The following is a 22,017-nucleotide window of genomic DNA, read 5'->3' on the forward strand; positions in this document are numbered from 1 at the left end:
AATAAAATCTTTAAAAAAAAATAAAAGAACAAAATCAAAAGTAAAACAGACCTTTTTTAGACATAACAAAATTTGGAAGAATTTATTACTAGGATACCTATAGTACAAGAAATATTAAAGGAAGCCCCTGAGGAAGAAGAAAAATTATTGGCTGGAAATCCAGATCTACACAAAAGAATAAAGAGTACTAGAAATGTTAATAGCACGGGTAAATATAAGATGTCTTCTTTATTATTTAAATATTTTTAGAAGATATTATTTAAAGCAAAAATACTAAGTGTGTTGTGGTGTTTATAATATATGTGGTAGTAAAATATAAGACAATAGTAACACAAAGGCTGGATGAAGAAAAATAGAAGTATATTATTGTAAGTTTCTCACACCATAGGTAAAGAAAAATAATATCACTTGAAGGAAGACTGTGATATATTAAAGGTATATGCTATAAACCTTAAGGCAGGAGCACCTGGATGGCTCAGTCAATTAAGCATCTGACTCTTCATTTTAGCTCAGGTCATGATCTAAGGGTCATGAGATTGAGCCCCATGTTGGGCTCCACACTCAGTAGGGAGTCTGCTTGAGATTCTTTCTTCTCTCCCTCTCCCTCTTCCCCTTCCCCTTCTAGCATGCTCTCTCTCTTAAATAAATAAATAAATATTTTAAAAAATTTTTTTTAAAAACCCTAAGGCAACCATCCAAATAATATCACAAAAGTTATAGTTAATAAGCTAACATAGATGATAAAATGGAACCATTAAAATATCCTTGTAATTGAAAATAAAGTGAAAAAGAGAAAAAGGAAACAAAGAATAGATATGACATGGAAAACAAATAGCAAGATGGTAAATTTAAATCCAAAAATAGCAATACCCACATTAGACGTAAATGGTCTAAACACTCTGATCAAAAGGCAAAGATTGTCAGATTGCATAAGAAAGCAAGTCTTATCTATATGATGCCTATAAGATATGACTTTAAATATAAAGACACAGGGATCCCTGGGTGGCTCAGTGATTTGGCGCCTGCCTTTGGCCTGGGGTGTGATCCTAGAGTCCAGGGATCAAGTTCCGCATCTGTCTTCCTGCATGGAGCCTGCTTCTCCCTCTACCTGTGTCTCTGCCTCTCTCTCTCTCTCTCTCTCTGTGTGTGTCTCTCGTGAACAAATGAATAAAATCTTTAAAAAAAAATAAGTATAAAGACACAGTTTAAAAGCAAAAGAATTGAAAAAGATATACAATGCTAATGTGAATCAAATACATGAATCTCTACTTTTAGGAGTAGCTAAATTAGGGGCACTTGGTTCACTCAGTCGGTTGGGTGTCTGCCTTCAGCTCAGGTTGTGGTCCTGGGTCCTGGAATCAAGCCCAGGAATGGGCTTCTTGCTCACTGGGGAACCTACTTCTTTCTCTCCCTTTGCCCCTCCACCCCATTCATGCTCTCTCTCTCTCCCTCTCAAATTAAAAAAAAAAAAAAAAAATTTTTTTTTTAAGGAGTAGCTAAATTAGCATCGGAGTAGATTTAGGAGCAAAGAATACTACTAGAAATAGAATCATTTCACAACTGTATTTTTACATATTAACAAAGAACTGGAAATTGAAATTGTAAAAATAACATTTATAATAGCATGAAAATGTAGTTTTTGGACTAACATCGAATGAAAAATATTAGGGATACATCTGACAAAAGTTGTGCACTAAAATTCACAAAATATGTTAATATAAATTAGAGAAGTTCTAACTTCTCATTCCTTAGGTATGAGTTGCATGTAGTGACTTCCTCCAAAAGTGTACAGTGTAGTGGCACTTGCACCTAGCTGGCACAGTTGGTAGAGCATGTGACTTGATCTTGGGATCATGAGTTCGAGCCCCATGTTAGAGGTAGAGTTTACTTTAAAATATGCTAACAAAATTTTAAACAAAAACAAAGGTAAGTCTGTAGCATAGAAAGGTGGAAAAAAAAAAAAAAAGAGGGTAACTCGACAGTGAAGAAACCTGACAACCCATCTCAGCCAGAAAATCAAGGTTGATATCAATAGTCACAAATCATGTTGATGTATGTACATTTGATATGATGCCATAAAGACGGCACTTTACCTCTGTGGTTTTCCTTCTAATAACCCATTTTTCCAGTTGTTTTTTTTTTTTAAAGATTTTATCTATTTATTTGAAAGAGAAAAGAGACAAAGAGAGATCATGAACAGGGGGGAGAGGGAGAAGCAGATTCTCTTCTGAGCCAGGAGCCCAAGGTAGGCCTCAATCCCAGGACCTAGATAGATCATGACCTGAGCTGAAGGCAGACGTCCACCCATCAAGCTACCCAAGTACCCCTCTATTTCTCCAGTCTTGTAAGAAAGGCATCAGAAAAATTCCAATGGTGGGGTATCCTCCAAAATATTTGACCAAGACTTTCTCAAAAACACAGAATATTGGAGAAATCATCATGTCCAAGAGGAATCTAAGGAGACATGGAAACTAAATATAATGTGATATCCTAGATTTGATCCCAGAACAGAAAAAGGACATTAGCTAAAACCTAAGGATATCTAAATAAACTACAGATTTCAGCTAATAATTTTATATTAATATTGGTTCATTAATTGTAACAATGTATCATAATAATGTAAGACATTAATAAGAGAGGAAATGATACACAATATATGGAGATCTCTGTACTAACTTCTCAATTCTCTTGTACATCTAGGATATTCTAAAAATTAAAGTCTATTTTTTAAAAATTAAAGGTCTAAATAAATGGAGGAATTGACTATGTTCATGGGTAAGAAGACTCCATTTTGTTATGATGTCAGTTGTCCCCAAACTGATCTATAGCAGAGATAGGCAAACCATAGCCTGTGGGCCAAATCCAGCCCACCACCTGTTTTTATAAATAGCGTTTTATTGGAACACAGCCACACTCCTACGTTTCTGTGTTGGCTATGGCTGCTTTCATGCTACAATGGCAGAGTTGAGTAGTTGCAACAGAGACTGCATGGTCTAAAATATTTACTATTTGGCCCTCTACAGAAAAAGTTTGTGAATCCCTTGATCCAGTGCAATCCCTATTCAAATCCTGGGAGGCTGTTTCATAGAAATCAACAAGCTGCTTTTAAAATTCATATGAAAATACAAAAGACTAAGAAAAGCAAAAGCAACTTTTTTAAAAACAGAACAAAGTTAGAGGAGTAACACTATCTGACCTCGAGATTTCTAGAAGAAACTAACAGTAATCAAGACAATATGGTATTGTCTTGGTATGTAAAGGTAGATAAATAGGTCAATGGAAGGGAATAGAAGGTTCAGAAATAGACTCATACATATATAATCAAATATTTTCCACAAAAATGCAAAAGCAATTCAGTGGAAAAAGCATAATCTTTTCAGCAAATGGTGCCAGAGCAATTGGACATCCATATGAAAAAAAAAAAAAAAGAAAAGAATTTAGATCTATACCTTGCTTGTACTTTATAGAAAACATTAACACAAAATGGGTCACAGACCTGTATGTTAAACCTAAAACTGTAGAACTTCTAGAAGAAAGCACAGGAAAAAAATCTTTGTGACCCCTGGTTAGGCAAAGATGACTTAGATCTGATACTGAAAAGATAATCCACATACGCACAAAAATTGATAAGCTGGGACTTTATCAAGTGAAGACCTTCTACTCTTCCGAAAACACTGACAAAAGGATGAAAGAGCAAACCAAACATGGGAAAAAAGCATTTTTCAACCAATATCTGATAAAGGACTTATATCAAGAATATATCAAAACTCAATAATAAAACAGGCAAACCAACAGAAAATGAGCAAAACCTTTGAACAGACTCATCACCAAAGAAGGTATCTAGATTGTAAATAAGCGTATGAGAAGCTCACTACCACTAGTCACTAGGAAGTACAAAGCAACACCACAGTGAGTTACCATCTCACATCTCTTAGAACTCCTAAAATTAAAAAGACTGACCACATCAGGTATTGATGAGGAAGTGGAGCAATGGCCCATGGGAGCGTAAGTGCTACAAACACTTTGGAAAAAAGTCTGACCATTTCTTGTGAAGTGAAACACAAACTTCCTATTTGACTTAGCTGTTCCACCTGTAGGTGATTACCTAAGAGAACTGAGAGCCTAGGGGTGCCTGAATGGCTCAGTCGGTTGGGTGTCTGCCTTCCGCTTGAGTTATGATACGGAGGTCCTGGGATCAAGCCCCTCATGAGGCTCCCTGCGTGAAGGGGAGTCTGCTTCTCCCTCTCTCTCTGCCCCTTTCCCCTATTTGTGTTCTCTCTCACTCTGCTCTCTCTCTCTCTCAAATAAATCAATAAACAATCTTTAGAGATGAGAGCCTATATCCACACTAAGACTTTTAAACCAATGTTCAGTGGGGCTTCATTTGTGATAGCCAGGAACAGGAAGCAACACGAAGGCCCATCAGCAGGTGAATGGATAAACAATTAATGTTTAACTGCACAATGTAATACCACTCAGAAAAAAAAAAAAAAAAAAAAAACAACGAACAAGTGATAGACAAAGCAGTGTAGATGAATCTCAAAATAATTATGCTGAATAAAAAGAGCATAACTTAAAAATAAGAGTACACACTATGTAACTTTATTTACATAAAGTTCTAGAAAAGGTGAACTAGATTTCCTTGAAGCTTGGGGTCTGAGGAGGGGCGGGAGGGAGGAATTCCAAATGGACATGAAGAAACCATAGTAGGCACTAGACAAGGTCATTCTTTTCATTGTGGTGGTGGTTTCACCAATGTAGACTTATGTCAAAATTTATCAATTGTACAGTCTAAATACAGGTAGCTTATCATATGCTCAGTCATACCTCAATAAAGATGTTAAAAGTAAAAAACAAGCTGAAAAAACACATAGGATTATAAGAGTCCAATTATATTGAAATACAGCTATCAAAAAAAAAGGAAATACAGCTATCACAATATTTTTAAAAACAATTTGTGATATAATCACTTTAAGTGTTTCCTAAGGCAAGTCTAAGAACTATTGTGATTTAGAATTAATGATGAATATAAATGATATTTTGAGGGTTTCATAACTGTCATAATATGACATAAAAGTATCTGTGATTGGGGTGCCTGGGTGGCTCAGATGATTAAGCAACTGCCTTTGGCTCAGGTCGTGATTTCTGGGTCCTGGGATTGAGTCCCATGTTGGGCTCCTGGCTCAGGGAAGAGTCTGCTTTTCCTTCTCTCTCTCCCTCTCCCCCCTTCTCATGCTTTCTCTGTCTCTCTCTCAAATGAATAATTAAAATCTTTTAAAGAAAATCTGTGATTTCCAGTAGTGTTAAAGTTACCATGGCCAACTCTAAGGAAGCAAAACCAAGAGATGGAGAGAGAAACTGAGTCTCATTCACATCATCATCACTGGAGCAGGCATGCTAGAAGAGCTCAAGTTTAATTTTTATGCCTTGTCCCTTTACCATTGTCTAGTTTTGGCTTGGGGATTAAGGCTAGCCTCATAAAGTGGATTAGGTGATTTCTCGACCTTTTTATATTGTGCAAGTTTGTTTATGTAATATGGGAAATACATTTGGGCCCAGCAGTTGTTTGGAGAATTATAGATTTTTGGTTTTATAAATCATATTTTATGGGATGCCTGGGTGGCTCAGTGGTTGAGGGTCTGCCTTTGGCTCAGGTCATGATCCCGGTGTCCTGGGATCGAGTCCTGGGATCGGGCTCCCTGCAAGGAGCCTGCTTCTCCTTCTGCCTATGTCTCTGTCTCTCTCCGTATGTCTCTCATGAATAAATAAATAAAATCTTTAAAATATATATATAGAAATTATATTTTACTATTCATATTCCCATATTATAAATAATATACACTTGTAACAATTGAAATAATTAGGAATGTTTAGATATGAAGTTAATTTTTTTAAAAGGTTACGTTACTGTACTACTATTACGGTTTGTTGCCCACACTGATAATAGAAGGAAATACTAAATTTCAGTGAGAGCTCAGTAAGAATAAAGACACAATGTTTTGCCTCAAAGTACACAAACCCCTGGATTATGTGCACATCAGAAACCCCTGGGAAGCCTTTGGGATCCACCTGGGGTAGAAGGCTCAGTTCAGTATGGAGAACTCTTTTCAAAAATAGCATTCAGCAGTTTTCTCTTTCTTTTCTCAATAGAGTTGATGGCCTTAGGGAATAATAATAATAATAATAATAATAATAATAATAATAATAATAATAAAGGCCTGAGCCCTGGGAATAAGTAGCATGCTTCTTTAGGAGGGTACATGGGACATGCTCACTCCACCCCCTTGGCTTCACCTCCAGAATAGATCGCCAGCCTTGGGTTCCCTCCTCAGAGCCATTCCTATGTCAGAGAGGAAACATTTCCTTAATAAAGGCCACCCCCAGCTGCTTCCAGAGAAAGCAAGCCTGAAGTCCACAGTGTGGGCACTTTATCTTGAGGAAATTAAGTAGAGCAGAGTTAAATAGAGCCTGGAGTTGCCAGGGGCCCCTTGGCTTTGGTATGGAGAGAACAGTCCCCTTTGGTTCCAGCACCTTCTATGAGCCGTGATCATAGGACTCAGCCCTCCTGAGTCCTTTGTCTCTGAAGGGGTCAGGTCTTTCCTGTTGAGTTCCCAGTGGGAGCTTCTAGCTTTGGAGCGTAGAGCACAGTTAACTCAGTTTTCCCTCATGCTGCTCATAGGAGCCCTAATTCCCTTTAAATGCCTGTATTTGGCCTGCAACAAGGATTGGACTATTTCCCTGCCCCATTCATGGTCAGGCCACCCTGGAGGCCCGCCTCCCAATAGTCTGTGATCTTCTTCCAGGCTCCTTCTGTTGGCTCAGAGAATACCGTTTGGTCTTGCACCACTCAACTGCCCTCCTTACAAGGTCCAGTAAAGGTTCCTTCCTGCCTCCAGCCTGGTCATCACAGAAGCTCACCTTGCTGTCCCTCCATCAAATCAAAAACACACACCAATGCTGTTAGAGATTCTTGGTACATTTTATTTATTTATTTAAAAATCTTTATTCAACTTTTAGCCATCATCTACGGGCACTACCAAACTTTTTTTAAAAAGTCATCTCTACCCCAACATGGGGGCTTGAACTCACGACCCCAAGATCAAGAGTCCAATGGTTTACCAAATGACCCAGTCAGGAGTCCTTCTCTTCATGTTTAAAGTATTCTCAGAAAAATCTCACTCAGTGTTTCCTTACTTTTTAAAAATACATCAAGAGTTAAGAACCCACATTTGCATTTCAATTCTGTGCCTTTGACCCCTTATTCTTGTAATCTTCCCTTTATTTAGGAAAAGGCTATCTGCCACCCAGGAAGACTTCCTTTGAGAAGAAAGTACTAGGTAGAGAAGCATCATCTGAGTATTTCAGGGTTTTTGCTGGAGGGATTGGGAAGTAAGCTGGTGAAAGAAAGTGGAGAAAAAAATACCAGGAAAAATGAAAGAGTAAGGCCCCTTTCCCTACAAGGTCTAGACTCCATCTCTTATGGAAGTTGTGATCGGCTTGTCTGGGACGAGAGCCATCAATGTTGTAGGTGAATTTTGGAGGGTGGGACTTCCTGGGGAGGGTGGGATATTCTAATTTGAGGTGGTCGGGGCCAGGAAGAACCAGGTAAGGAGCTCTAATCCCCAAAGACAGTCCTAAGACACAAGGAGTCTAAGATACAAGGGTCTTGGGCTGGGCTTGTTTATGTTAAAGGTTTATGTTCTGGACCAGCTTCATAAGTCTCCAAAGGAAAAAAGACCCTGGAATTGAGGTAGAGGCTGCTATTCCTTTACTGACCACCTTCCCCAGTCTAAGAATTGGTAGCTGGGTGTTAGTTATGTGATTGATGATTGATGGGAAGAACTAGTGAGGCCAGCAAAGCAGAATAGTTAGGATGCGATGAGCTACCACAAATCATTCATATTTATCATTTCTCCTGTTACTGATATTTTAGCTGCTCCAAGCATTTTTGAGCCAATCCAAGTGACTGGACAATGGATCTTTGCCACCACTGACTTGGCTGGAATGTAGGCTCTTACTTGGCACAGGGATCTGCAACTCACAAATGATCCAGGTTTCAGGCTCTCTCTTTGAACCTCCAGCTGGCAAAGGACTAACTCTTGCGAGTATGCGCTACATCTTCCTGCCCAGACTCTGGAGGACAAGCATCAAGCCCCAGCCTTAGATGCAAATCTGAGTGGACTTTGCCTCTAAAGGGAAATCTATGGAGACATGGTGGTGGAGGCAGGAGGCATAGGTGGATCTGGACAGATCACACACTAGACTAGGAGCTCTGAGAAAATTACCACCTGAGTCCTGAGTTCAAATTTTAAATTCTTAGATTAAGCACAATGCCCTGGCACATGGGAATATACTTAGTGATTCTTTATTGGATTGAAAGGAACTATCTAATGAAGATATTAGCAATTATGAACATATGTTCTGTAGGATTATGAAGCTGGGAAATAATTTTTAAATTAATTGGATTTTACATACGATAGACAAAGAAATAGGCCCAGTAACTCTAAATGGGAATAATAAAATGAAAATGCTTTTAGAAGGTAACATAGGAGGATATCTTTATGACCTTGGGAGAGGTCAAGATTTCTTAAACAGCACACACACAAAAGTAATACTCATATAAGTTAAAAGCTTCTGTCCATCCAAATGTACCATTATGAGAATGAAAAACAAGCCACAGATAGGCAGAAGATATTTACAAAACCTGTGTTTGACAATGGTCTTATATCTACAATATGTAAAGAATTCTTACAAATCAACAAGAAAAGACATGCCATTTTTTAAAATGGGTAAGTCTTAAACAAGCATCTTACTAAAGAAGACATCTAAATCATCAATAAGCATGTGAAAAGATGAGTTATGAGGGAAATGCAAATTCAAACCATAAAAGGGAGGAAATTGACAATACCAAGTGATGCAGATGGATCTTTTTGTGCATTCTCAAATATATTGTTTCAACAAATTTGGAGAAATTTGGTACTGTCTATTAAAGTTGAACAGATGTATACCCTGATGTCACAGAAATGTTACCCTTAGGTGTATACCTAGTAGAGAGGCATTCATATATTAACAAAAAACATGTACAAGAATATTTATAGTACTCCTCCTTATCTTGGCTAGCAACAACCTAAAAGTTCATATTCATTGTATATGTATATGTTTACAATATATGATGAATAAACTTAGATTGATTACATATCACAAATTTGTTTTCCACTGTAGATGGGGTGCTTGGCTGGCTCAGATGTGGAATGTGTAACTCTTGATCTCAGGGTTGTGAGTTCAAGTCCATGTTGGGTGTAGAGATTACTTAAAAATGAAATCTTAAAAAAAATAAATGTGTTTTCCATTGTATACAGTAAAATATTGTACAGTAATGAAAAAGAATTGTGGCTACAATGTTGTTTGTGTGAGAGAGGGGGGGGGGGGAGAGAGAGAAAGAGGGTAAGCTTTATTTAAACTCTCAAACTCTTATAAGTTTGCATAAAGTCCTTTTCCCTACCTCAGAGATGGCAGAAACTTTAATGAGAGATCCACCCCCCTGCACAATACAGTGAATTTAATGTCTGGGCTCCTCCCTTCGGGGGAGAGGAGGTCATACTACACACTTTTGTAGATACCTCAAAGATTGTTTAGCACGTGGGTACAGAAAGGATTTTGTCCAATTTCATGCTGGCTTAGGATACTAAAGGCATTAAAAAAATGGACAGGGAGGTAGTCTGGGACAGATGGGCAGACCATAGGTGTGGGCTCAAGTCCTTGTCAACAAAGGTAGTTGATCCTGGGTGGCTTCTGGGGTGGCTGAGGGCAGCCTGAGTGCTCAGGCTGGGTGGATGCTGCTCTGGAAGTGTCCATCTACCCTGTCCACTAGCTCTTTGTTCTGGAACCATAGCTGGATCTCCTCTGACCCTCCTTCATGGAGTCACTGGTGTGGACGATGCTCTTGCTGAGGTGGATGCTGACATCCTCATGATGGTGCTGGGGGCAGCCTCAGCTGAGTCACCACATTGGCCCCACCACATTGGCCCCACCACATTGGGGCCTTCCCAGACCATGGCCACCATGGGCTCAGATAGCAGATGAGGGCTGGATAGAAGGGCTTCCTCTTGTAGGTCACCGTGGTGGTCCATTCCCAGGTCCAGAAGGACCCCCTGGAGTTGGGGCTAGCAAGCAGGCTCTGGCCATGACCCTCAGGCGTGTACCAAGAGGGCGTCCATGTCCCTGATCCCAGGCTGCTGGCTGAGTACCGAATGCTCCTGCTTCATTGTTGAATCTCATGCACCTGTTAAACAAAAGAAGCCAGAAACAAAAGAGTGCATACTATATGATTCCACTTCTAGGACATACAAGAGGCAAAGCTAATCTAGAATCATAAAAACAAGACTAGTGGTTGCTTTTGAGGTAGGATTGCCAGATAAAATACAGCCCACCCAGCTAAATTTGAATTTCAGATTAAAAGCAAATAATTTTTTAAAGATTATGTTTATTTATTTGTGAGAGAGAGACAGTGAGAGAGAGACAGAGCATGAGCTGGGAGGTGGGGATGGAGGGGGAGAGGGAGATACAGACTCCCTGCTGAGCAGGGAGCCAGACATGGGGCTCAATCCCAGGACTCTGGGATCATGACCTGAGCTGAAGGCAGCCGCTTAACCTACTGAGCCACCCAGGTTCCCCCAAAGGAAATAATCTTTTATTTTAAGTATGTCCTAGGCACTATTTTTATTGGCTAAATCTGGCAACCCTCCATTGGAGGATGTTGACTTGGAGGGCACATGTGGATGGCTTCTGTGGTTTTGATAATATCCTATTATCCTAATCTAGATGGTAGTTACATGGGTGTATCTATTAGTAAGAATTCAGCAAGGTGAATTTTATGATTTGTGTACTTTACTTTATGAATGTTGTCCTTCAACAGAAAGTTTTAAAAGTTTTACTGGAATAATTTATGAAAGGAGTCCTGGGTTCAAATCATACCATTTCTAGTCCAATTTTTCCAAGTCTTGGTTTCTTCTTCATCTGTAAAACAGAAATCATATTTTTAAAGATTTTATTATTTATCCAACAGAGAGTGAGAGAGAGTGAGCACAAGCAGGCAGAGTAGCAGGCAAAAGGAGAGGGAGAAGTGGGCTCCTCGCTGGGCAGGGTTCCTGAAGCGGGACTCATCCCAGGACCTTGGGACCATGACCTGGGCTGAAGGCAGACGCCCAACCAACCGAGCCACCCAGGTGCCCTAGAAATCATTTTAACAAGACCTATCCTACTACCTGCCCTTTGTGCAAGAGGAAGCGGAAGTGCTGAGAGGTGAGATACCTCGTTCCAGGCAACCCAGCTGGTGAGTGGCTCTGCCAGGTTCACACCCATCATTCTAGAACCCACGTGGTTCACCTCCTCATCCTCCTGCTTGCCTGTCGCAAAGGGCTCCTAAAACCGTAAAAGGCTCAATAAATGTCAGACTTGACTTATAATTCTTTAGGGCAGGAAATTTTAATAAGAAGTTCAGAGAGGACTGTTGACCATTGAACAACATGGGTCCACTTAGTTGTGAATCTTTTTTTTACAGTACAGGACTGTAAATGTATTTTCTTTTCCTTATAGCTTTCTTTCTTTTTTTTTAAGCTTTATTTATTGAGGGGTGCCTGGGTGGCTCAGCCAGTTAAGCGTCTGCCTTCAGTTCACGTTATCATCCTGGGGTCCTGGGATCCAGCCTGGCAATGGGCTCCCTGCTCAGAAGGGAGGCTGCCTCTGCTTTTCCCTCTCCCTCTGCCCCCTACTCACCGCCACCCCCATCCCCCACCCCCACCCCCGCTCTTGATCTCAATCTCTCTCTCAGATAAATCAAGAACACAAACATGTGTGAGCGTGAGTGGTCTGGGGAGGAGGAACAGAGGGAGAAGGAGAGAGAAATTCTAAGCAGACTCTGCACTGAGCCCAGAGTGGTCGTGGGTCTCAAATTCATGACCCTAAGATCATGACCTGAGCCAAAACCAAGAGTCCGACAATTAACTAACTGACTGCACCACCCAGGCACCTCTCCTTATAGCTTTCTTAATAACATTTTCTTTTTTCTAGCTTACTTTATTGTAAGAATACAGTATACAATACATATAACGTACAAAATATGTGTTAACTGACTTTATGTTATCAGTAAGGCTTCTGGTCAATAGGCTATTAGTAGTTAGTTTGGGGGGAACCAAAAGTTAAACGTGCATTTTCTATTGGGCGTGGGAGGTCAGTGCCCCTTACCCCTTGCATTGTTCAAGGGTCAACTGTATATGCAAAAAAAATTGTTTTAGATTTTTATTTATTGAAAGAGAGAGAGTGTGTGTATGACCAGGCAAAGAGGCAGAGGCAGAGAGAAGAGAAGGAGACTCCCTGCTGACTATGAAGCCCAATGCAGGGCTTGATTCCAAGATCCTAAGATGATCTGAGCTAAAGTCAGCTGCTTAACAAACTGAGCCACCCAAGTGCCCTGTATTTGCACAATATTTAGTGTGAGCAGGTGAGAAAGCCTTGAAGCTAGCTTGGGATTCTCAGAGGGGTCTCTAACACCATTCTCTAAGAAATGGAAGACCTAGCAGAGCCTCTGATCTGAAAGAGATGCTCCAGTCCAGAGTAGCCAGTAACAGCCTTGACTGTACCGAACACCTGAAGTCCTTTCACCTGGAATTCCTCCTCTTCCCTTTTGACCTGGCTTCCTCCTTTCTTTCTTCTCTAGGCACACCACTTCTGGGGGGCCACCTCTCCATGGCCTCCCTTCTGAAAGCAAGAGCCTGGGGTGAGAGGGTGGCAGGCCTCCCTGATCCAGGGGCGGTGCTCTAGCTTAATTAGTGTTTACAAAGGGCTGCGTGTTATTAAATCACCAGACAATGGAGATGGCCTTGGGGGGTTTCTGAAATCTGTCCTGCTGCCCTTCCTTAATGGGTGGTAGGGATTTGCTTGAAGGGACAGAGAGAGGAGGGTGACTGGGGACACTCTTATGGAGGGGCTGCCCCTCCCGATGGATAGCACCACAGAGAGATCCTAAAAAGTCTTCCCTGCAATTGTCCAGCTTATCTTTGGTTTGAAAGCCACCATTCAGGGATCCTTGGGTGGTTCAGTGGTTTAGCACCTGCCTTCCGCCCGGGGCGTGGTCCTGGGCTCCCTGCCTGGGGCCTGCTTTTCCCTCTGCCTGTGTCTCTGCCTCTCTCTCTGTCTCTGTGTGTGTCTCTCATGAATGAATAAATAAAATCTTAAAAAAAAAAAAAAAAAAGCAAGCCACCATTCCATTGTTTTGACTGCAAGTGTTTCTTCTCTGTACAATCCAGCTATCTTTGATTAAGAGGGATAGAATAACACTTAGAGCTGAGGCGTCCTGAGCCCTCTTATGGTGCCAGTTCGGTGCTGAATCCAGGCATTTGATCTCCATCTGGACATAGGGGGTAGGAAGCAAAATCTGCCCTTGACTGAAGGCCTCTGTGATCAAGGCAATTTGACATTTTACTTCATGGGATCCTAGTAATAACATGCAGATGTAGGTCTTATGTCCCCACTTTCTAGTTGAGTAAAGAGAGTCAGGACAATTTTTAGGTGGGCCCCAGGGCTCACATTTAGACATGGCGGAGCCAAGATTTGAACCCTTCTGGAAAAACCAAGATGTCCTCTTGTGAGGGGCATAGTTTTTTTTTTTTTTTTTTTTATTATTTATTTATGATAGTCATACAGAGAGAGAGAGAGAGAGAGAGAGAGGTAGAGACATAGGCAGAGGGAGAAGCAGGCTCCATGCACCGGGAGCCTGACGTGGGATTCGATCCCGGGTCTCCAGGATCGCGCCCTGGGCCAAAGGCAGGCGCCAAACCGCTGCACCACCCAGGGATCCCGGGCATAGTTTTCACCAGAGAGTAGAAGTGCCCTGGTGTAGAGAAACTCCCCAGGCCATTCTGAGCCAGCCCCTGGTTAACTAGAGGAAGGCAGAGACGCTCAGAGAATTGACTTACTAAAATGATTGAGTTGATCATATTCCTTCCAGAGAGGGAGTTTGGTATAGAGCAGTGGTTCTCTACTGGGGGTGATTTTGCTCCATACCTTCCACCCTCAGGGGACATATGGCAATTTCTGGAGACATTTTATACTGTTAAAACTGAGTAGGCAGTGCCAATGTCAACTAGTGGATAACAACCAGAGATGCTGTTCAATATCCAACAACATACAGGACAGTGCCATACAACAAATAATTATTCAGTCCGATACATCATCAGAGCCCAGGGTGACAACCCCTGGCACTGTTTTGGGGTCGGGAGTATAAGGAATGGGATAAGTTGAGGAGAGAGCCCTGGACATCCCAGAAGCATAAGTGTGCGTGTGCGTGTGCGTGTGTGTGTGTGTGTAGGCTTGAGGACAAATGTTATCCACTTCACAGTGTAGCTGAGGGCTGGGTGTGAGTTCTACATTAAAGGAGACTATTTATATTTTTGCCAAGATCCTCTTTATAACCCCAATATATCACAGAAAAATCGTGAGGCTAATTCTGTTGTTGGGTTGACCCAGGAGCCAGTGGCAAAAAAAGACCTGGACTTGGGAATCAGGAAACTTGAATTCCAGTCTTGGCCTGGCTATCACCAGCCATAGGATGCTTGGTCAGCCTGCACCTCTTGGACTCTCAGTTTCCTTACCTGTCAAGTGGGTTAATTATATTTGTCCTCTCTACCTCACAAGGTGTTGTGAGCAGCAAGTAAGACAATATATGAGAAAGGGTTGTAGAAAGACCGTCCCCTTTAACGAACAGAGGATGCCACCACTATGAAACCTGCAGGCAGGTCTCTGAGCACCTTTTGGGTGAATGGGGTTATTTATTTATTTATTTATTTATTTATTTATTTATTTATCTGGGGGGAGTGCGCATGCATGTGCTTGCAAGGGGGGAGGAGCAGAAGGAGAGGGAAAGAGAATCTCTAGCAGACTTTTTTTTAAGATTTATTTATTTATTTATTTATTTATTTATTTATTTATTTATTTATTTATGATAGACATAGCGAGAGAGAGAGAGAGAGAGAGAGAGAGAGAGGCAGAGACACAGGAGGAAGGAGAAGCAGGCTCCATGCCGGGAGCCCGACGTGGGACTCGATCCCGGGACTCCAAGATCGCGCCCTGGGGCAAAGGCAGGTGCTAAACCTCTGAGCCACCCAGGGATCCCCTCTAGCAGACTTTTTGATGAGCACAGAGCCCAATGTGGACCCCGATATCATGACCTGAGCTGAAATCAAGAGTCCGACACTCAACCACCTGAGCCACCCAGGCACACCCAGATGAGGTTAATAATTAATTTTCAAATTAAAGGCATGAAATGGAGTCTTTTATCATACATGTGCTTTGACATAGTCTCTTTGAGAGTAAATTTGACAAGCAGAGGTTCAAAGTGATATATTAGATGCAATGTCAGCAACAACTACCTTGAAATATCCCCGGTTTGAGGGGGTTAGAATGCATACAAGAGAGAAGGAGAAGGAAAGTCAAGGCATTTACTTCTGAAAAGCGGGGGGGAAAAAAAAGCATTACCTTCCTTTGTGATTGTGCAAATAACCTGTGCCCAGTTGTCAAAACCAAACAAAACCAGATAGCATAAAAAAAGCATAAGAATGAAAGTCAAAATTCCATGTCTAGAAAAGAAAGTGCTGTTGACATTTTGGAGCACATCCTTTCAAGTATTTTTAATGAGCAATTTCACTTTTAAAAAAAGAACTCTACAGTACATGTTGTTTTTTAGCCAGCAAAAAAAAAAAAAAAAAAAAAAAAACATGAACAGCCAGATCACATTAGAAAGATGCTTCTCTTACAGAAGGGTAGGCAAGGTTCCTCCAAAGAACAAAAGGCTGAAAGTCACTGACAGCAGATCCTTCCCTAAGAAATGCCCATCAGGCTTCTAGATAGTCATCACCTTGGCTGTTGGCAGTGGGGGCGGGTGGCAGGGCCTTGCAGAGCTAGGAAGGTCTTACAGGCATATATAGGCACCATCACTCAGAAGGCTTCCTGCCCCCATGAACTCCCGCAGGAAAGAGAAGGGAGAGTGGGTGGGGCCCCTGCTGGCTCTTCCCTGGGTTTCTCCCAGGACTTGGGTTTCTCCAGGAGCAGAGCCCTCGGCTGGGTAGGAGCAAGAAATGTTTATGCCTGTGCTACCAACAGACGTCAAGAACCCGGACCATCGCTAGAAAGCGTGGGAGAATCAGTGTCCAGGGTACACACACATAGAGAAAGACTATGTTTCTAAGCCAGGGGTTGCTAGGAGGGGCACCTGTGCTTCTTATGGGGTTTTGAGGTCATTATAACCTCTCACTCTTGGCATCCTGGAACCTTTAAGAAATAACGATTAATGCCTTCCCTCCTGCTCTAGGTATTTACAGTGTGCCCTCAGGCTACCAAGAAACGGAGTTTGCTCAAGATGACAGTCAACCGGAAAACCTCTCTCTGGCTGAACCTTGTGCTGCAGGCTGTCGTCTATACTGCAATCCAAACTCACTCTGGACCATGGAACTCATCATTTATCCTTCTTCCTTTTCCCTGTTCAAATGAAAGTTTCATTAGGAAACGTAATCCATGAATATCATTGGAATTTACAGAAACAACTGGGGTTTTTGTAAGGGAGAAGGAAAGGGAGCCGATTCCAGTCCAGTCTCAAGGGATTCGATCAACGGAGATTTAGTCCTTCCTCAAGGACACACTAGGGCTCGAAGCTGTTTGTAGATTCCTGGGGGGAGGTTGGGGTACCAAGCCTGAAGTCTTCACACTCTGGATCTGGAAGTCTCCCTGGATCCTTCACCTCCTTTATCCCATGATGCTCTTGGCCAGAAGCAGGTGTGCCAGCCTACACCTAGATAAGTTACAAGGGGAACAATGGTATTGTCCTTTCCTGAAATTTCACCTGCTCTGTCCCTTGAACAGATGTAAACCACCTTGTGAGATTGCTGCATGCTGGCTGACATTGTCTTTGCCTCAGTTTAAAGTGCCCACGTTTTTGTGGAAGGTGCTTGGATATGCGTGACATTTCCGAACATAACAATGGGCTTGGGCCAGCAAGGATGCTTTGTAAGAAAGGATAGGGTCACTGAAGCTATTTAAAAAAGAGAGAGAGAAAGAAAAGAAAACCTCAGGCATTTTAATATGTTAAATACAGACCCAATTATTAATTCTAAGGACTTCTACAAATCAACCTAGATGAAACTTTTTTCACCTTTTTCTGCCTTTCCCCCTCCTTCTCAGAAACATTTAGACCTACCCTATGGCAACGACTATCGGGAAGTCTCTATCCTGTATATCAGGGTAGCACAAATAATTCAGCATAAAGCAGCCCAGTTCCTGTAGCCTGGCATTAGGATAAGTATATCTTAAGAAAGTTCTTATGCAGACTTGGCTTCAGGCAATAAAACGTCATAGACGTATAACTGTAGCAAGCGAAATTTCTAGGGAGCAAATTAGGCTGAAAACATCTTCTAGAGACGGCTAGAAAGGAATCGTACACCACCCCAAAATAAGGCAAGTTATGCAGTAAATGTTTCATTTATTGGCCTTCTTCCATTACTATTAGGGTTAAAAGACATCTTGTCAATAAGAAAGGTATATTTATGGAGGACTGATGTCTTTCGAAAGGCTGCTCCTGTCACAAATGCCTATAGCGGTAGTGATCAGCTTATGAAGGCAGATGATGAAACTCTGTACAAATGCATACATCTCCCCATTAACCCTTGGATCATCAGGCATTATTGTCACTTTATTACCCAAACCTGTCATTAGCTGAAGCAAGGTGATCAAGCCAGGCGCTGCAGAAAAATGCCAGAACAGAATAGTGTTCCTCAGGGTTTCAAGAGGAGGGTATGTGCCTTTCCATGTCCCTTGACAGGATCATTGGGGAAAAATAAAAGGATGCCTGTGAAGTGGCCCTTTTGTGCCTACCCCTTCCTCCTGCTAAAATTGAAAACTCTCAGAGGTGTCCAATTTTGAGTGTTCCTATGTTGGCTAAGGGAGTAGCTTTCCTCAAGGTCCAAATAAGGAACCATCACCCACGCAGAACAAAAAGCAAACAGAAAATCTCACAGTGGAAGCAGGACTTTGGCTTCAAAACATTTCCCCATTTTATAGCTTCCTTATGTTTTCAGATTCTTTTTTTGGCTTCCCTCAGTCAGCACGCTCCCTGCATAGATAAGTCCAACACAGTGGGTAACAGATCATCCATCTTGGAACCCGGATCTTTAAGGAAAAAAAAAAAAAATCACATGGAACACATATACACACCGCATACATGTACAAGTCACCGTCCAGGGTCATTTAGTGGAATCTGGCTGAGTGATTGGGGGAGCTGCGGGTGCTTGTCAACATGTATTCTCCACCTCTGATGAATCTGAGCAGACTATCCTTGTCTTTCCCAAATTCCAAAGCCAAACTTCCAACATGCTTTGTCCCCTGCTGGTGTGCTGGTGAACTTCTTAGCATAGGTGGGGTGTGGGCTAAAACTATGGAATCATGAGCCCCTTGAGTGTTGAAGAAGGACCCAGGGACATACCAGTCCAACCACCTCATCTGCCAGGTGAGACAGTTCTAAGAGGACACAGGTAACAGTTGGCCAATTTCCGCCATCCCCCCCATCAAGCACATTCCCATATGTTGGAGGGTACCCCCATTCCACCGTGGCTCCCGCATGTGGAACCAACGCCTGAAGAATGATTTATATTAGCTGAAATCTCCTTTTCGCACCCCCCCCCCCCCCCCCCCCCCCCCCCCCGGCAGCAGGGATGGAGAAGGAAATATCCCTGGGAAAGGTGACCTTGACCTGTTCACTTTATTTTCAAGGTAAAATGCAGACTACCAATATCAACACGTGCCCATAGGGATTTAATAGAGGGACAGCTGGAAGGGAGGAGAAAGCAGAGGAGTGAAGATGCAGAAGTACAGCAGGTGAGGAGAAGCAGGAAGAGACAGAGGCTGAGGCATAGTCTCCTTAGAGTTCAGGACCTGGGCTGGCCCCCCGGAATGGGCACCAAAGGAAGAGGTCACAGCTTTTGCCCTTCCCTGCCTGCCTCCCAATATGCAAAAACCCCTTGGCTCAGGCCAAAGTCAGAAGGGGTCTGGTTCCCTCCTGGTGTTCTTCGAACCCCTTGCTATCTGGGCAAAACTCATGGTCCTGTAAACCAGGAGTCATCAGTATCTGGAGAGAGAAGTTGCCTCAGCACCTGGACACAAGCCAACTGTTGTTTAAGATTTCACACCAAATCTATAAAATACATGTCCGCGTTGTGAGCCAACCTGACTTTTAAAAAAATGTATTGTATTACCCTGATTTTTTGCTAACTGCAATCCCACATCCTCTCCCTCCCCCACCTCCCATCCGGGCATCACCTGAAGCCCTTTCAGAGGCTTGGGGGTCATCGACCCTCTGAGATCTCGCGGCTCTCCCCAAGCCTTTTAATGGCACGAAGCAATGAAATTAGATGTGGCACGTGTGCTATCATAGAATAACTTTTAATTGCATAATTAAGTCAGAGATTTAAAGAAGGAAAGATTCAAGAGTTTCCTTTGAATGAGAAATATTAAGGATATGCCAAAATGGATGAGGTTACTAATCATTGGAAGAAAGCCCTTGGTATTTACATATGCTAAAAAATGCAGGCCAGGACATTAAAAACAATAAGTTCATGCCTTAAAATTTCCACTCCGTGTATTTATGAGCTTTTATTATCCAGGTAGTCCTATGGAGGACATAGAAGACCTCATTAGCCAACTTAATTCAGATCAGGGTTAGATTAAAAAAAAAATACCACCGCACAGGACAAAGAAATTGCCATAAAATTGAGTTACTATATGAATGTGTTCCAGTTTAAGTAAATAAGCCCTTAACACAGGCTTTAGGAAAGTCTACGCTGTACACAGACAGACTCAGGCACACTAGGTATGCAGGTGACAATTAGCAAGTGTGAAAAGCTATGGTCATTCGCTAAATGTGTAAATCTAAAGGCAACCAAGTGAAAAGACCTACGAAAAGGAAACTGTTAAATCCATTTGTACATGGATTTAACAGTGAAGCATTTCATTCTTCATGTTTTTACTCGGTGTCTTGAAATAATCCCCTTTCTGTCTCCACTCTCCCTCTTAGAAACTGTGCCCGCCTTATTTATTTATGAAGTCTGAAGGTTAGTCCTACCTGCTGAGACTAATTAGCCCTGTGCTTTGTATCCTATGCAATCCTGTCTGATTAAATGTACACATTTGTTTTACTTCTTTTCTGGCTCCTTCTCACTGTACTTCTGATTTTTCTGATTAATATTAAAGTTGGGAGTTACAGTGATTCTCCTCCGTAGGCCCCCCTCCCATATTATTTTGCCTGCATCTTCACTCTTTAGTGTGCTAATGTGGTTGTGAATTTTTCCCAGTGCAGGGGAATTCACTGGCCTTGTCAATCTTGGTATCATTATTTTTAGTAGTCTTCTTTCTGAGACCTTAGCCTATAAAACAGTTTTGCTGAAACCCAAACTCTCTAAATATTACATGGTAAATTTGCTTTCTTTTAGAAATCTTAGGTACTGATGGGCCAGTTGGAATGTATGTGAGTTTTTTTTTTAGGGATTGGCGGGATAATTTAGTACATCACGCACTGTTCCTAACTGATAATTTGCTAACTCCTATTGATTTCTTTTCTTTTCTTTTTTTTGGTCCTCCTTTTCATGTTGTAGTTTCTGGTCCACTTCTCATTGGATATTTGCAAGAAAATGAGTGTTCCTGCTCCATCACCCAGGAAGACTATGTTTTGGGAGTCAGGCCTTTTCTTCTTTAACATAATTCTGTTCCCCATTTTGTAGCAAATCTGCTCCCCAGGCGAGTGCCTAAAAACAACAATACCTGCCTCAAACCCCAGGCTTTCCACCTCCTCCCTGAGCTCTTTCAGCATCAGCTTGGTTAGCAATTTCCTGCCAGAGCCATCTACATCTTGATTATTTGGCCAGTCTTTTGGGGATTTCATTTCACACCCCCTTGGAGAAAGACTCCAGTACCACTGATCCCCAGGGGTTGGTGAACTTTCAGTTTTATTTTCCCTGGCGGTGTTAACGCCCAAACTTTTCACCTCCAAAGGCAGAAAGGACTTTGAATCCTAGCTCATTTCCTACCACCTCCAACGTCAGTTACCAAAGGAAAAAAAAAAAAAAAAAAAAAAAAAAAAAAAACCCAACCACCACACTTTACGTCGAAAAAGAACCACGTAATTTTCCTTAAGGATATTTTTAATGCCCCTGACACACACTACAGTTATTTGATCGTCTTTTTGGATACAATGTCATCTTGGTATATTTATTCTGGTGAGATTTAGATTTAACGAAATGACTTGCTATTAATAAACAAAAAGGGGAGGGGAGACCTCGTGGGCTAATAGTTTCTTTCACTGCAGATGACCAGGAACTTTGCCCAGCTCCCCACTTCCCCAAGCTCTCTGAAAAGTGGAGGGTTGATCTTTCTTTTTGACCACTTCTGTTAGATCCCCGCCCAGCCCAGGGGTGGCTGATTTCACTGCTGGATTAACCACTAAGCACCCCCTCCCGTCCCCCCACCCCCACCTCCACCCCCATCCCTTCCCCACAGTACTCTCCTCCTCCTCCTCCCACCCCCCCTTCCGTAAGACTTATTTCTAATATTTCCAAAGTGCACTTTTTCTGGGCCTCTCCCCATCCCCGCCCCCCAAGTGGGCTTTCCTTCCGCCTTCCTCGGCTCGGATTCCTGCCTCGGTCGCCACCCCCTTCCCCTCCTCTCCCCCTCCGCATTGTCCTTCCCCAGCCGCCCCCTCCCGGAGCGAGCCCCGTACCCTCGCCGACTCGCGGGCTCGCACCCACTCAGCGCAGGCCTCTCCCCCTGCACACTCCTCCCTCCGACTCCCTCCCCCTCCTCCTCTCCCCTCCCCTCCCTCTCCCTCTCCCGGCGCCCGAAAGGATCATTGTTGGCCGCCCCCGCCCCGCCCACCCCGGCTGTTTATTTATGCACACGTCACCCGGCCGGCCCCGCCCCCCGGCA

At 42.5% G+C, this 22,017-nt stretch overlaps 1 long non-coding RNA gene across 1 annotated transcript; it reads right to left on the minus strand.

Annotated features, from left to right (window-relative positions):
• Positions 1–7,014: 7,014 nt before the first annotated feature.
• LOC112672345 (uncharacterized) lies at positions 7,015–21,879 on the minus strand. The gene is made up of 4 exons (XR_003144212.3): positions 21,812–21,879; positions 18,061–18,213; positions 10,975–11,016; positions 7,015–10,282 (listed from the first exon to the last, which is right to left on the minus strand). It is a non-coding gene; the product is annotated as an uncharacterized LOC112672345 (long non-coding RNA).
• Positions 21,880–22,017: the final 138 nt, after the last annotated feature.

Source organism: Canis lupus, chromosome 28 (assembly GCF_003254725.2).
Source record: "Canis lupus dingo isolate Sandy chromosome 28, ASM325472v2, whole genome shotgun sequence".
Taxonomy (NCBI): Eukaryota; Metazoa; Chordata; class Mammalia; order Carnivora; family Canidae; genus Canis; species Canis lupus.